The following is a 14021-nucleotide window of genomic DNA, read 5'->3' on the forward strand; positions in this document are numbered from 1 at the left end:
AGACCAAAACTACTATATATAAGCAGTGGGTTGGAACCGAAATATTAATGAAATATTATGAAAACGAATGTACTAAGGTTTCGCAAACTTTAGTTGAGTCACTTAACTTCTCGAACTGTGTTGAAGTTACCAATATTTCAAAACTTCAGTTTGACTAGTACAAGCACAGTTCTTTTAAAAAGTAATAATTGTTTCTTTGAAGGTTATGTAGGAAAAGTTCTCGCTCGGGTCTCGTATATGCGAATGAAACCACTGCTACATAGGAGTTACTCAAACACTTGCAATTTTATGTTCGGGTACAAATGTATACTTGATCGGAGACACAATCGCACGTTATTACTGAGCTTTTATTTTTTACGTAACTAGCGCCAAAACGTTAGCAACGAGACAGTGTACCAGTTTTTGACGGACACACAACCATCGGTTATAACACGGTTACAGGCCGTATCGCAAGGTTACATGGGTCGTCGTGACCGAACAACACGGTAGCGCTCGCGAGAATAGTAAGCAATGGTATGGTGATAAGCCGCCATCCGGTGGTGATGGTGCGCGTAGTCGGTAATCAACTCTACAAATGTAGAACCTTAGTACCGTACTAGAGGTTCAACTAAATACAAGTACTTACCATGCAAAGTAGTCAGGCGCGCAACGTAGTTAGCAGGTGGTCCTTGGATGACGTCCTCCAGGCGGTATGCGAGTGTCAGCAGTTGCGTTTCCATCTCATGGTGACGCATTCCCAGGACGGCTGTGGTATACTGCGGTGAAGGTTGCTGGGGGTGGAAGTCATAAGTACTGTTACACTCCGGTGGTGGCGAGGCTGGTGAGTCGGACACAACAGGCGAAACGTTAGGTGTGGGCATTCCGTCCAGTAATGAGGAGCTGTTCGTGGGAAACTGTGGCAAGCTGAACCGCGTTGGCAGTTGTTGATCCCGCTGCTGAGTTGCATAAAAGGCAGGTTGGAACGGGGCATTGGTAGGTGCGGACTGATAGTAAATGGGTACGCACAAATACGGTTGTCCAGAATTGTTATCCATAATGCTGATAAGGTGGAGAACACTCAAAAAAAAGGAAATCGGTAAAAAAGTGAAAAAGCTTGGGAAAATACAACTTAGTTATCGTAGTGAACTGGACATTTATATAATGCTTTCAGTAAGTGTACGGTAACTTTTGATGGTTACCGTAACTTAGACTCGAATTACCATATTCAAGCCTGCTCCCAAGTACGTACGATTGACCCTCATCCAATCGGGATTCGGTAATTGTTTAAGGTGATGCTGTAATTTTTTAAAGTTACTACCTATGGGAGGTGAATGATAAGAACGTAGTATTAAGATAAAAAAGACGATTCCCGAAATAAAACTTGATTTTTACAACGTTGTTGGTAATATTTGCAACTACTATGGAGTATGTTACGGATGTAAACGGGCAAGTGCTTGGTAATCCTAGTTCCAGTTCCGCCATCGATTACGGTTGGTTATACGATGCTTGCGCTGACCTGGGTGCCTTTATGTCGAACGACGTTACTACGGAACTTAATGAGAAGACGAGCGCCCCCGAATACTGTGAGTATAATTAACTAGTTTGCTAAAATCATTTGCCCCCTCGTAAACTAAATTGGCTTGGCTGATTACGTAGGCTTGAACGAATCTGTGGTGCCGGGTGCAGATTATTGCGGAGCTTCTGTTCCCATGCAGTCTGATGAGCGCAACACAGGTATTCAACGTCTGCACTACAGTAAACGTATATTATTTTTTGCGCATTCTGATACCTTTATAGAGCCCTGTTTCTTCACTGCACCAATCGAAACCGCAAATGCAGGAGGCTTGACGCTTGATTGGTTGACCGCACCAACGATAAGCATCATAGACCAGAATTCCATAGTACCGACGGAGCTTAACAAAGGTACGCGTCACTCGATTTAATTTTAATTTTCCAGGTTTATAAAAAGATACTGGAATACGGTAATTTTCTGAACGTTTAAAATACCAATGTTCGAGACATTTTAGTACTAAAATAAAGCTTCAGTAGCTTAGTACGAAACTAAGGTTTGAAAACCCAGTGACAAAAGCATAGTTGCCGAATCCTTTTTATACTTTTAAAAAATAAATCTTAATTATAAGAAAGTCAAAAATACTAAGGTTTCGACAGCTCGCTACCGGTACTGTAGTATCATCTGTTTACAGTAGCCATACTGAACCAGCTCGCCTCGACCAACTCCACTGTGCCGGTTTCCGACTGGGTCAGTCAGGCGGTCAGCGTCACAATACTGAACCCCATCCCACCCGTGTGGACCCGCACAAACACCCTCACGTTCACTCATAAAGCGGTTCCCCAGGCTTTGCGATCCGTTCCATGGGATGTGGAAGCTGAAAACCTGCCGATCTTTTTCGGAACTGACTACGACTGGCAGGGATGGTTCCAGCATGCCATGCTAGTGCTCCGGACCAAAGACGGTATGATGGAGGTCACCCTGCCGGAGCTACAAGGATTCCTGAAGTATGCATTTGACCGTGGTTGGTCCAGGGATCTCGGATCGGCACTGCCTTCCCAAAATAAGCGAAGCATTCCTGACAAACCGTACCGCAGACTGAGTGATACGCTCCGTATGCGGCATCGTATGTTTTCGCACGGCCAGAATAAGCAAACACCGTATATAACGCTTACTCGTACGACTCATTTTGGTACTTTTGTCAGTACTCTATATGTAAACAAAGCGGCATTTTCCGCCCTAGCTAAATTGCGTACCCAGTTAGAGATACTGGTGCCTGTCGCTACTCCGTTCCCTGTACTGGTCGAGTAATAAAATCGGTAGTAAACTGAAGTTTTTATTAACTGTATCTCATTACATCATATTATCAAGTTGGCCAATGTCATCCTCAAAAGCACTATGACATGAACCTTCATCTGAATCGCTTTCATGGTACATTGTTCTGCCAAACCACGGTGCTCGTCGCATCCAGTGTGCACGAACATAATACAAGCGCTTGGTCAGTTTATGCAGTTTAACAACTTCATTAATGAAGGCTTGACCTTTTCGTTCTTCAAAAATCCACAGGCAGGGCTGTAACGGGCATGGTGCACGTCCAGATCTTCCAATGGTAGCAAGTCCTTGATCCCAACGCCGCAATAGAAGCAGGTCATGCAATTGGAGCACGTGGAGTAGAACCCAGCTGCTGCAGCATATTCGGCGGGGAAGGTGAACATATATTTCCGGGCTTCAGCGTCAAAACTTTCAACACGGGCGTTATATCCAGCCATTGAAGGTTTGAAAACGGTTGACATGATTTTTAGAATTAACCGTTCGCAAAGGTCGTTTTTATACACATTAGAGGAAGATTATTGAAAGTAATAAGACAACGACACGCCACCACTACTTTCAGACGCTCGCGCTCCGTGAATATCAAAGTGCAGCTATACTAGTTGCATATCAAAAGGTAAACTTTTGATACTAAACCTGTGGCTGTTTATGGCGAACAGCACAAATTTTAGCCATTTTGCTTTCTCGTAGGCACAGCATAGGATCTGTGCGCATAACCGTTTGGCTTGCAAGTTGCAATCAATGCTTAAGTCTATGGGAAAGCAAAATGGCTAGAATTTGTGCTGTTCGCCATAAACAGCCACAGGTTTAGTATCAAAAAGTTTAAAATTTTTTTCTACACCTTTTGATATGCAACTAGTATAGCTGCACTTTGATATTCACGGAGCGCGAGCGTCTGAAAGTAGTGGTGGCGTGTCGTTGCGAGGTTATTTTGAACCGCGGACCGACTGATCGGTTCAACCTCTTTTTGTCGTACATTGTAATCTTGTAGAGTGATACGGTAACTATTGATAGTTACTGTAATAATTTGTGGTGACAAGGTAACAAAATAACGTTACACAAAGAGCATTAAATACCGGAGTTAGACAAGGAGAAAACTAACCAGTTTTTCCAGACGTTTTAATCAATGTTTTGAGTTTTATATTATCATAATGGACGAAGACGAAGCATTAGCGTACGTCATTGAGGAGCACATTCATGTTCACTGCACTGGCGAGAAGTTTTCGCAGAAATATCGTCTGAATTTCAAGTGTTTTTCGGTAAAAGTGTCGGACTTGGAGCGCATTCCCTTCTCGGACGTACACATGGCTATTACATTGATTCTGGAACGTATTCTGGATTACGTATTTGGCGGCGTCGGCTCTAACGAGATGGTCCGGATCCGGGTTGATTCCAAGTCACTCAACCGACCGATTTGGACGCCACCTATCAAGCGTTCGCAGCTTACTGTTGGTCGCTGGATGGCTGAAGTAGAAAGAGGTCTTTGTTTGTAAAAAATGCTTACAAATAGTCTCCCTCAAACGAAGGAAGGGTATCAACTCTCATCAATGTGGAGAAATTTATTGCAAGACTTGCAAAGTGCATGCCATTCCCGAAACCCACCAGTGTTACATGAAACTCCACACCGTGAACGCTGAAGAAATGGAATTAAATGAGAACGCGGAGTTCTTATTTTTTGATTTTGAGACCTTTGTTGATGAAAACGGGAATTTGGTACCAAATTTGGCGGTGAGTCAATCAGCTTTTCATTAGAAGTATCTGTTCAGTACGTGTTGATGTTTAGGTGGTTCAGGATGACAAGGGAAACGAGTGGGTGTTTCCCGATGAGCACACGCCTTTAGGTGGTGACGTATCCAATAAACTGTGCACGTTCCTGTTCAGCGAGCAACACCGAGATCATTTCATTATTGCGCACAACTTTAAGGTAAATTTTTGGAAATTTTTTTTCCTTTTAGAGTAGTACATTAGTTCTGTGCTTACAGTCTTTTGATGGGTATTTCGTGCTTCATTGGTTATTGAAGAACGGCGTCGTTCCAAAAGTGATTCTCAATGGTGGAAAAATTCTCCAGTTGGATGTTCCGCAGTTGAACATCCGATTTCGCGACAGCATAAATTACAATCCGCAAAGTTTAGCGAAGTGGCCGGCAACATTTGGTTTACCGGATATCAGCAAGGGCACATTCCCCCACCGTTTCAACCGCCAAGAGAACTGGAACAAAGTCGTGCCATTTCCTTCAATGGATGAATACGGTTACCAGGGAATGAATGCCAAAGATAAAGAGTCTTTTCGCGCCTGGTACGAGAAAGAGAAGCAAGAAAAGAGCAATCTGTTCGATTTTTGAAAAGAATTTGAAGATTACTGCCGGATGGACGTGACGGTCTTGCGTATGTGCTGTCAACAGTTTCGGAAACTCTTTCAAGACATAAGCAACGGACTATGTCCGTTTGTCTCTGCGCTAACTATTGCTGGACTCTGCAACCGGTATTGGCGTTCATTCATGCTTCGACCCAATCAAATTGGATTATTACCCCACGGTACGCATGCCCGTAATCGACATCAGTCGATTAAGGCCAAGAAGTGGTTATCGTGGATGGAAGAGGATAATAACTGCATCATACAATCGGTTCTGACCGGTAAAGAACATAAAATTGGTCCCTATTTCGTGGACGGGTATCGCGAGGACACCAACATGGTATTTGAATTTTCCATGGCTGTCCAAAATGTTTATTCCATGGCTGTCCAAAATGCATAGCTCCAACAACAATGCATCCGTTTCGAGATCTTCCGGCTGGTGAGATTTATAAAGAGACCCTCGACCGGGAGGAATACATCAAAGCAATGGGGTACAGCATTACTACCATCTGGGAGCATGAATACGATGAACAGTTAAAGTCCGATTCGGAAATGCGAACATTTGTCCAAGGTCTCTCCTTCATGAATCGACTAGATCCGCGTGACGCGATCTACGGAGGGCGGACGAATGCAGCCAAACTTTTCCATGAAACAAAAAACGGGGAGCGCATTTGTTATTTAGATGTTAATAGTGAGTACCCTTACGTCAATAAAAATAAAAGTTACCCGATTGATCATCCAAAGATTATCCGAAAAGACTTCCAGGATATTCGGACATACTTCGGAGTCGCGGTCTGTGAAATTTTGCCACCTGGCGACCTGCTGTTTCCAGTGCTACCTTACCGTTCGGGAGACAAGCTCTCGTTTCCTTTATGCCGAACGTGCATGGAAAATCATTGGAATGCAAAGTGTGAGCATGCCGATTCCCAGCGAAGTCTTACTGGAACCTGGTGCACACCAGAAATTCATGCAGCTCTGGACCATGGTTACCAGATAGTGAAAATATACGAAGTTTGGCATTTCGATCAGTTTGAAGACCGCTTGTTTGAAAAGTACATCAATCAATTTCTCAAGATTAAAACTGAATCCAGCGGATGGCCGGCAGGAGTTGAAAGTGAAGCAGATAAAAGACAGTACATGGCGGACTTTAAGGAGCACGAAAACGTGGAACTGGATTACGATAAAATCAAAGTCAATCCCGGTTTAAGAGCTCTGGCAAGCTTTGTTTAAACAGGTAATAACATGATAAAGTGTTAAAAATATATCCTAATTACTATTACTATAGTTTCTGGGGGCGTCGGGAATGCAGGACAACAAGCTAAACACCATGTATATCAGCGAGCCGGAGAAATCTTACGACATGCTACTATCCGGGAGGCACCACGTTCATTCCTGGGACTTGTTTACCGATGACATAGTGCAGATAACGAATACGAGTGAAACCGGATTTGTGGAACGCAATCCTAATACCAACGTCATTCTAGCAGCGTAAGTATTCCGATATGTGTTTCGATTCTTGTACTACTCAGAATTTTTTTTGCAGTTTTACCACCTGCTGGGCGCGGTTGCATTTGTACCAGTGCATTAACATGGTGAAAGACCGCCTTCTATATTTCGATACAGGTTGGTAACCTGTACAAGTTCCTTTTTGAATTTAAACAGCTGCAAATTTTGTAGATTCAATATTTTTTGTAAGCCGACCGGGTGCCGTCGATCCTCCTACGGGCATCTTTTTGGGCGATCTGACAAATGAACTAAAGCCGTAACAACATATTGTACAGTTTGTCAGCCTTGGTGCCAAAACGTACGCATATGTGACCAACGACGGTAAAATTGTTGAGAAGATCAAAGGATTTACTATCAATGGAAGGACTAGTGAGCAACTTAATTACAATACAATGCTTAGTACGTTAGAAAACCGGTCTACTGTGGAAGTGCAATATCCCGACATTCTTCAGCGTGTTAAATCATCGTTAACTATACAAAACACTTCTATGATTAAGCGATTTCAAGTGACGTATGATAAGCGTCGGATTTTAGATGCAAATTATAATACTGTGCCATTCGGAAACACTGTTTGTTAGCTTGCGCTTTTATTGTTATTAAACTGCTCGACCATTTTCCGGACGTGATTAACCGCTAGTATCAAGTCATCCGTATGTTTTAACCCCAGAAAATTACACTTTCCAGAAGGAAACAGAACAGCACGACCATATGGAAGTTTGATAGCTAGTCCACTAAACAGTTCAGGAGTGTATTCTAAACGGAAATAACTGCTAAATTTTTCAATGTGAATTCTGTTTGGAAATACATGATTACCGACAATATTCACAATTCGAAAATGTGAAATTACACACAGATAACCAATTTTATTCGACTCTGACGCAAATCGCTCTACCAGTGCAAAAGCGTCTGTTTCTGATCGAGCTCCGTTAACCGTAATCTTTCCATTCTGGTACAGTTGACAGTGAGCTTTATACGAGGAAAGTACTCGTATGAGCAATCCGGAAAATCGATGCGGTATGTACTGCGCCATAGGCAGAGGCATTTCAATTTCCATCAGGTTTAGGGTAGTGTTTAAGTCCGCAACGGCAACGACATTCGTGATTCTGGGCATCGCAGTGATACCATAGAGCAAATCGTACAACCTTCCTTAATGCTGAGATAGGCAAGTCGGTCAGCTGCCGAAACTGTGGACATCCGATGTTTTCCAGATTTCTGACTTCCGGCAGATACTGCTCCAGCAGTTGGCACTTTTCCGACCCCTTGGCGTAGAAGAGTACTTTGTTCGGGCGACCGATTTTCTGGACCATGTCGTCCAATGCGCACGTTATCTGGTTGTGTCGATAGTCACCCGCAGCATACCAAATCAAACCGTGCGAATGACGAGCCTGTTTACAGAGATCAGCCGTATGTTGAGCAGCAAACCGCGGTAATGTAAAGGTGCAGAGACTCTGCTCATATTTTTCAGGGCAAAAAAAGGCCAGTTGTTTGATGTATTTTTTCCCGGAAATAACAAACCAGTCCGCATCTAAAATGCAAACTACAGCCATTTTAAATTTGCAAATGACAGTGTTAAACAAAATGTACTTATAGTTATACTTTTACCTTCACTGTACCGGTCACTTTTAAAAGTGACACTTGTAATGTTTTTTCCTTACCCGGTAATGATTGCTTGTTACAACTATCAAGATGAAACCTTAATTCGGTAACAATTAATCAATATTACTGTAACTATATCTCCGGTAACGACCACTTATTACCACGGTAACTATCAATAATTACGCTTTGTAACTATCAAATGTTACAACTGGAATAGCCATGCGGCGCTGGCGATCCCCTCACGATATAAAAGGCACCACTCAACTCTCATCCACAAACCAGTTTTGTTCTTTTTGAAAGCCTTTCTAAACTTACACTAGCAGTATGGAGAAGTTTTTTCCTGCATTCCCACCGACCGCGCAAGCTACCAAACGACGCAAGGCCACACTGGAGGAACCTTTAGCAGTGAAAAAGGTCAAGCCAAACCGAACCGAGCCCCTGGTCCATCATCACAGACGTTTTGCCTTTAAAACGCACAACGGGAAGCCAGTGTACCGTCTGGGTAATGACAAGTTTGTTCATGTTAGTTGTGTTACGGATGACCCCAAGAGTGCCATTCGTGTTGTCTTTGGCGAATGGAAAGAGCAACCGGATAGCTCCTGAAAACCGACTTGGGGAAAGAACATTTCGCTGTCCAAAACCGGGTTTCTGCGTTTGTGTGGACTGATGCTGACCGGAAAATCGGATATGGATGATACTGCTCGTGCTAATGCGGTGGAAACGGGGAAGTTAACTCCCTTGTTTGCACTGGACGGTGCCACGGTGGTATGTACTTTGTTTGGAGCCGCTTCAATAACTCTAATGTGGCAACGATTCGACGTTATGAAATCAAAAAGGACGGAGACTTCATTCCAACGCGGTACGGCATTTCTTTTGGCGAACGTTGCTACGATGCGCTGAAGCAGCTTATGAAGGACCAGCAGCTGCTCATGGACATCGCGGCCATCCAGAAAGAGCAAGGTAATCCTGACCCGGATAAACAAGGTTTACACTATAATCTGTTGTGCGAACCAATTGCCGAAGCGATGGTGCCATTGGTCAAACAAGTGGATGACGGAACAGGTCCGAAGCATTACACTGAGGAGTACCGACCGACTGACGCCGAATGGAACGGGGCTTTGGATCGCCTACTGGAATTGGGTATTGTGAAGGGCATCTTATTCGAATTAGACAAGCTGGGTGTCGAACAGGCTCTGACCTTGCCGGTCATTGGATTCATGGATGCCAACGAAGACCAAATTCGCGACCACGTTGGTCGACTGCAAGCTTACGAGCACAGCTGAACTGGTATGCTGATTAGGTTTGCATTTCATTATTTTTGCTGTTTACTATAGTATTTTACTCTTTATGCGATTCCATCTGTTTTTTATTGTTTTCTGTTATTTCTATAACATTCTGCTGTTCTCCTACACACCCAGCAATGCGTAATGTTTTTTTTGGCCTTTTATTTTATTGAACGTTTACATATTTGCCGCAAAAACGCGCCATCCAGTCGTGCTGTACTGATACCGAAAAAAGAATTGACATACTGACACACCATTTTGTCGTTGCTTAACTTATTATCGGTAAACAAGTGAACAATATTAGTGAAGGATTCCCCACTACAACGTCGTAAAATAAAGAACAAACAATACAGTGACCACATACTGTACTAAATTCAGACTGGAACTGCTCACACTGTGAAACGATAGCGTTAGATTGGACTAAAGATAGAAAATCGTTCGAGTAGCTTTCTAGTTTTTTTCCATACGAATCGAAGACTTCTAGTCTTCCGTCTCCCTCCTGGTAGAAAGCAATCCAGTGCTCGCCATCCTGGCTAGCCGGTTCCGTATTGACGACACACGCACCCGGGTACGGTTCTAATGAACAAGGTACTTGGTCACTAGCATAAACTCCACGGAAGCTGCTAGCCGTAATCGCGTTACCACGTAGTGCTGTCGTTATTTGTTCGGTGTTGATGTTGAAAAGTTCGCAATCAGCTGTCGGTGTTGATTGATTTCGATAATGCTGTCATAGGTGAGCATGCAGACCATCATAATGGTTGATCCAAGTGGTTTACCAAATGACACCGATACACTCAAGTTGCCTTGCTTGATTAAAGTCAATGGGCCACGTCCAATGTGTCCGGGTGTTAAGTCGAACCCGAATAGTGTGTATCCTTGGTTGTACTGGGTGCGAGTAAATGGCAGCCCTCCTTGCAAGCTTGGTCGATGACCCAGCGTGTCCAGCAAGCCGTCGTAGCATTCCAGAGACAGACTTCGTTCAAAGTCGGCGACATACGGCTTGGTTGGATAGCTCTGCCCGTCCACTTAACACTAATCTGCGTTATACCAAAGTTCTGAAAGTAGAACGGATTCTTTTTCTGTGATCCGTGAAAATCTTCGCTGTCCACAAATCCAATAAACACGACTTTTGGAATTTGACCAATTTGCAGATTGCTCACGACGGTACTTTGGGTTTGTTGGGGAATGTCCGAAACGCGCATAACGACGCGTTTAATATGGTACTTGACAGTTTTTTTTCAAAAGCTCACCGGCCACCGCTGTCAGAAAGTCTGGTGATGGAATATAACGACGCACTGACAACCTGGCGTTGCGGATAAAAGGCTTGAAGGTCTTAGTAGCATCTGTATCCCACACTCGTAGAGCAAATTCCGGGCGGCTGACAACCAGTCGAATGTTTACTGGTACTCCAGTACAAAGGGTTTGCTTCCGAGAACAGTTTACCTGAAAGCTGCACGTACTGTCCTGCTCTAAACAAAGCTGCTCGGTCTTTTTCTCCTTTGTTGGAACTTTCGTCGTTAAAATAGCCTGCTGTATCCAGATAAAAACCGGCGGAGATTAACTGGCTCCTTTGTGCCTCAACCGAGTATGACAATAACGACTCCAGGTACGCTCTGTACGGATAGAATGTTGCAGCATCGGAAATCAAGCGATCGGCCACTGTTACATGGCATGATGAAAACAGCGAGTGCAGAAAGTTGTTGACCGGTGCAACACCGTCAGTTGACTTGACCAGTTCCCATTCACCAGTGGTTTTTCGTACTTTAATACCCACTTCCAGTTCCAAGATCATGTCGGCCAGACTAAGCAGTCCTGCTGTACTGGATGGAATGAAGAAGTTGATATCCCCCGCCGATCCGTTGTCCGTCAAAATGGTGGTAGGGTTCTGTTTCTCGTGCTCTGTTCGCCAGCGATCAGTTAGGGTAGCCGGCAGAGCAAAAAGTTGATTTTCCAGCTGCATTGCCGGTTCGGAATGTTCCATCATTAACATCGCCATTTTGATTATAAGAAATCCGGGATATTAGTTGGTGGAATGCGTCGTAGCCGCTGCACTTTGCGTTTAACTCGTCTTCGTTTCTTACGGATTCCTTCTCCTTCTTGAGAGGCAAAGCGCTTGCTTATTGCTGTTCCCGCCCGCGACGCTACGTCTTTAATAGCCCCGGTCGCTGCTTCTTGCAAGCGGGGGGTAGCCGCCTCTAGTGCGGCCTTGGCGTGTGGGGCTGCTTTACGCATGGGTTTGGCAAAAGACGACAGCTTGGCAAAAAGATTTTTTAGGATTTGCGGGAATCCCGATCCGTTTTGCAGAGTTCCCCGATATCGTATCAAGGCACTTCCCCCCGTTTGGCTGACAAATAAGGTTTCATACCGCCGGGGATCCGGCACGTACGCCACGAACGGCATTCTTAATACAGTCTTTGTGGTCGGAAATGGAGCTTCACTAGGGACTTTCCAGTCTGAAATTTAGCGTTGTCCCCTAAGTCGTTAGCAATTGTGAGGTGAATGGTCTCAAAGTGCTGGCGCAGAACAGGAACAAAATGCGGAATGTCGAAGCGTGCTTCCACGATCTGGTTAATTTCTCCTCTAATAGGCACGGAGCGTAAAAACTGCGCTGCGGTATCTCCAATGAGGCTATAGTCAGCCACATCGCTGTACACGAACAGGCTTTGATTTCCCAACAAAGTATTGACCGGTCTTTCCGAAATGAAACTGCTCAGTTTAGGATTAGGAGGTTAGGTCAGGAACGAAAGGTATTTGATTTTGCTTGTCTTTGTTTCCATGGGAAAGGGTCCCATCGCATTACCGTGGCTTTCGACTGGTACATCCGGCTGACAAGTTCCCAAAAGTCACCCGGTTTATCATCGCCGCGTACGACACGGATGACGACTCTGAGGAGGACTGGGAGCTGGAGCCGTTCATTTGCGGTAAATAAAAAGTTTTTCCTTTTGTTGCATGCTAAAGCATGAAATACGTTTGCAGACGAATCGCCATTGGAGGACAGCGATAACGATGACCAACAGGACGAGAACGATCAACCGGATGATAATGTTATTCAAATTGATTGAGATTTATTTGTGTTGGTGTGAAAAATAGAAATTGGAAAAAATCGGTCGTTCGCTCGTTCCTTACTATTCGTACTAAAGTTTCAGACATAAGAATTACACTAAAGTTACGATAGCTTAGTAGTTATGACTAGCACATTGCAAAGAACTGCAAAAAAAATTATATTAATAAATTGAATTTCCAAAGACCCACCCGGGCATTATTTTTCCACCCACCGGATATTTAAAACTGGTTAGGAGTCCCCTAATTGTAATAGATAGTAGAAATTTTATCACGCTTCACATTGATACTACCAAAGCCACTGGAGCCAACGACACACTTCGACGCAATGCAATCGCCATGTAGTTTCGACGGCTACTCAGACGGATCAGCGGCAGTTACAGCAGCAGAAGCAGCAACGAACTCCCTTTTGCAACGGCAATCCCTTTTCCAACGGCAAGTTCAGGAACCGGGTCCAATCTTTCAGGGATAAAGAAATGCAGGATACTCGATGGAATTAGAGTTACCTTCTTGGAATTTTTTGGGGTAGCTGTGTCGCCACTCGCCAGAGATGATCGAAGATCTGTAGAGACCCGGAACCGCTGTCATGGAAGAAAGCCCCATAACAGTTTGCTTTAGCAAACATCTGTCCGGCGTTTGATAAAGCGTTAGCGCTGGCTTGGAGTTTACTGAAATTGTCATCGGCGGGTTTTGTGGCTCACTGGCTGCAGTCTGTTCTTTCTTTGCTGATGCTTTGTATATAAGGTAATGGATGGATTAAAAACCGGCAATTCAAATGCTGTTTTGTATACTGAAGTACTAAAAGTTGATCGGAAAGCCAAATTGACTGGTTTGCAAACGGTCTTGGTTGAGTTGTTTAACCAGAAATCTGGTGGTGACGGCATTTTCAAACAAAGTTTGATCATTAGTCTAAGAACAGCTCCGCGATATTCTGCGACAACGAAGCAATGTGGATTAGCCCGAAATATCAAACGCGAAGGCTAACGAGTTTACCTCAGAAGGTTACATTGCTAAATCGTTCCCTGCTCTCTTCCCTTCTGGGACGGCTGATTTAAGAACACCGAGGCAGCGCACTGTTTCTCCACATGATTACTTTCAACACCTTATGCGCTACAAAGGTGGAAGATCAACCAAGCATAATCATTTCTGGTATTTTGCATACAATAGCATCACCCGTTGGACTGGGCTCAAGCAAAGCAGTTTGTTTATCAACATAAAGTGCGACCGCAAAAGACAGATGACGATGCACAACTGAAAGGGCTCTGTAAACAGGATTTAGAAACCCTGGTAAAAAGCGTTATGTGTTTTGGTGCCACAGTAAGAGGGACGCCCCAATTTGGTGGACGAAACGGCAAGAACTTTGGGCTATGATGGATCAGCGTGGTCTTTCCCACGTTTTCATCAC

At 44.1% G+C, this 14021-nt stretch overlaps 1 pseudogene; it reads left to right on the top strand.

Moving 5' to 3' along the window:
• Positions 1–3969: 3969 nt before the first annotated feature.
• Positions 3970–7314, top strand: LOC129596453 (uncharacterized; annotated as a pseudogene).
• Positions 7315–14021: the final 6707 nt, after the last annotated feature.

Source organism: Paramacrobiotus metropolitanus, unplaced genomic scaffold (genome assembly GCF_019649055.1).
Source record: "Paramacrobiotus metropolitanus isolate TYO unplaced genomic scaffold, Prichtersi_v1.0 Parri_scaffold0000090, whole genome shotgun sequence".
Lineage (NCBI taxonomy): Eukaryota > Metazoa > Tardigrada > Eutardigrada > Parachela > Macrobiotidae > Paramacrobiotus > Paramacrobiotus metropolitanus.